Below are 3,323 nucleotides of genomic sequence, written 5' to 3' on the forward strand. Positions count from 1 at the left end.
AGAATGTCTCATAGACTCTTTCATAAATCAGGAACCCCAAAAGACCATCTCACTTTTAGGCAAGTTTAGCAATCCTCTCTCTGTGGGTTCTATATGTCCAGTTTATGCAACAGTCCAGGAAAGAGCAGTTTCTTGCCCAAATGGCTATCGAACTCCATAAGGAGCCTTTTTAATGCCCATCTTCCTCTTGAAGTAGATTGGTGCTGCCAGGAGCAGACGTGTCTCATTGTCATGAAAAGCCCTAAGTTATTAAAACATTAAAAATGCCATATTCTGGGATCAGGGAAGAATATATTTCAACTAAGGGAGTCATTTTAGGGTTTATAGGAAACTTGATTATATATGGGATCCCAGGTCCAAGAAGAGATAACCAGATTGTTCTCTGGACAGAGGAGAGGGTGCCTGAACCGGCCTTGGCCCATAACCATACTGATGAATATGTTGCTTATCACCATAGATCCTTCATCTGGCGATGGATGGCGATACAGACGGAGACCCACATTGGAGCACCGGACTGAGCCCCCCAAGGTCCAAATGAGGAGCAGAAGGACGAAGAAAATGACGAAGGACTGCGAGGGATGCTATCACCCACTGATACAAGGGAACGGATCTAATGAGAGTTTACCAAGAGCAGTTGGACTGCGACTGAACGAGCACGTGATCCAACCAGATTCTCTGAATGTCGCCGGTTTTTCTGAATGTGGCTGGCCCGGAGTCTTTCTGAGAAGCCATTGACAATGTCACTGGGACTAGTTTCCTCTGCATATACTGGATTTTTGGGATCCAGTCTGTTTGGATACTCACCTTCCTGGACCTGGAGGGAGGGGGGATGATCTTGAACTTCCCACAGGGCTTGAAACCCTGACTGACCTTAGGGACAAAGAGGGAGGAGGAGAGGGATGGGGGGAGTGGGAGGGTGTTGGGAAGAGGGGCGTAAATGGAAACTTTTATAATTTAATAAAATTACTTTAAAAAAATGCCATATTCTGTAGTCTTTGAAGAATGTCTATCTAACTGAAATATATCTCTATATATCTAGAAAATCTAACTGTAAGGAGCCGTCAGAACGTCCCCATGGTACTGGCGTCCTGCAGTTTGGTGGTAGACGGATCCTTTTGATGTTGCCTCGCGGGCCGGAGCGCCTTGGGCTTGTATTTTTGTATAACAGAGCCTTGGTTCCCTAGCCTATCTCGAAATTCCCGGGCTACAGCAGAATGGTATCAACCAATCAGCATCCGAGCCTCTCCACCCTAGAAAAGCGGCTGTCTTTCGGTTTCGGTCTCTCTCATTCCTCTCTCTTCCCCATTCCCCCTTTCAACCAAGTGCTCTAATAAATTGTGATTTGGGAAGGATTCTTGATTTCGTGGTCATCCCTTCTTGCTGGACAAGGGGGACGTCTCACATCTAACTATGATGACTACAAGCTTGATTATTATTGATGATTATCCATTAACAACCTATATTTCCTAATTATACATTACATTTTTAAAATGAACTACACAATCATAATACCTTAATCAAGATCAGAAATACATATACATATAACAAAATTGACCTTAAAATCCATATCAATGAAAATTATTCACATCTATATCATATCCCCCTTTAACTATAAAAGAACAATATTTGGGAACATGGTCGCAGTTTTTTCTCTCCAAACTGCTTCCTGCTGTGTGGGGGCACTGTTAATCAGGTCTTTCATGGTATACCCTGTGTGCTAGCTTCATTTCAGTCAGCAGTTGAGTGAAGTGATTTTTTGAGGGTGTTCACAGCAACCTTTCGGGGGGTATGGTCTATCATACCATATTGGGATAGAAGCAATCCACAGGGTCTCATCCTCTATGAAAACAAAAGAAGAACTTTTCCAAAGCATCAAACCTTAGATCCAAATTTTGAAGATAAGGTATTTTCAAAATATCTATCTTGGATTAGTTCAGCAGCATTTATAAACAAATATCTTTTAGCAGCTGTTGCTCCTTCCTCAGCATTCAAACAATTCAAAGAAAGCATAATAACATACAGTATCAAGATTCTCTATGTGTTTTCCATCTTTATGTGGCTTTACTTTAATGTCCATTTCTTTTATTTTTACTTTTACTTTTAGAGACAGGTTCTCTGTATATTTTTTTCCTGGAATAACTCTGTAGACCAGGCTGTCCTTGAATTCACAGAGATCCCTCTGTCTCTGCCTCCCCAGTGCTGGGATTAAAGGTGTGTGCTACACATCTTGAAGTCACAGAGGTCAATCTACCTCTGCCTACCAAGTGTTGGGATTAAAGGTGTGTACCACCACACCCAACTTCTTTCTTTCTATCTTTCTTCCTTTCTTTCTTTCTTTCTTTCTCTCTTCCCCTAAGAACTTTAACCTTTAGCCTGCATATATTTTTAACACATAGTAAACCATTTAGAGGTTTTCTCGTCTTTGAATCTCTCTTTACTGTATCTCTCTCTCTTTTTCTGACCACATGAGTCTTTAATTTACCAAGCAATATGGGTAGGATTAAAGCTGTGGCTTTGATGGCTAGATCCAGCCCATTCCTTAGCTTTCCAGCCTCATGGCAGAGGTACTGCTGGAGCCATTTTTATTGCCACAACTCTGTGGCATTTCAAGGTCCCTGCCAGCAAGCAAGCTGCATCATTCTGCTCACAGACCACACTCAGTAAGACTGCCTGCCTGAAAGTGTCAGAGTTTGTGCTGGCAGGACAGCCCAGAAAGTCGGCATTTTAAAATGGCACAACTTTTTTCCTGCTATGGCTGAAAACCGAAAAGCATGTGTTCAGCTTTTCATCAACACCATTTAAGTGTTTCGTGGCAGGACCTCTTAAAGAGCTGCAGGGTTTTGCAGCTAAAGCTGAGTCAGGAAGCCTCTCTTAGATGAGAGTGTTTGCTTGCCTCTAGCAAGTAGCGCAGACCGGAGAAATTGCTGCTACCAAGAAAACATGCTTTACTCTATTCTTTCCCAAGCTTTCTCAGGCTTTCTGTGGATGCAGTTATCCACGTTGGGTGCCATTTGTAAAAGGAACGGCAGGCCGCGGTTCCTGATTCATGAAAGAGTCTATGAGACATTCTGAAGGACACAGCAGATAGTGACTGAACTGTCTTTGGATTTTCCTGCTTCATGGAAATGTCTGCTGGATACTATGGGCCTATAGGCTAAAGATGGATGCCCCAACAGTACAAAAGAACTTTGGGTGACTGTACAGGCAGCAAGATGTCTCTGTCATTTCTAGAGTTTGGAAGTTGTTTGTTTCTTGTTTACTTAGGTAATATATCCTTCTGGAGTCTTTGATGGAGTTGAAGAATAAATAGATAGTTATTGTTT

This window comes from Myodes glareolus, chromosome 19 (genome assembly GCF_982192425.1).
Source record: "Myodes glareolus chromosome 19, mMyoGla1.1, whole genome shotgun sequence".
Classification (NCBI taxonomy): Eukaryota; Metazoa; Chordata; class Mammalia; order Rodentia; family Cricetidae; genus Myodes; species Myodes glareolus.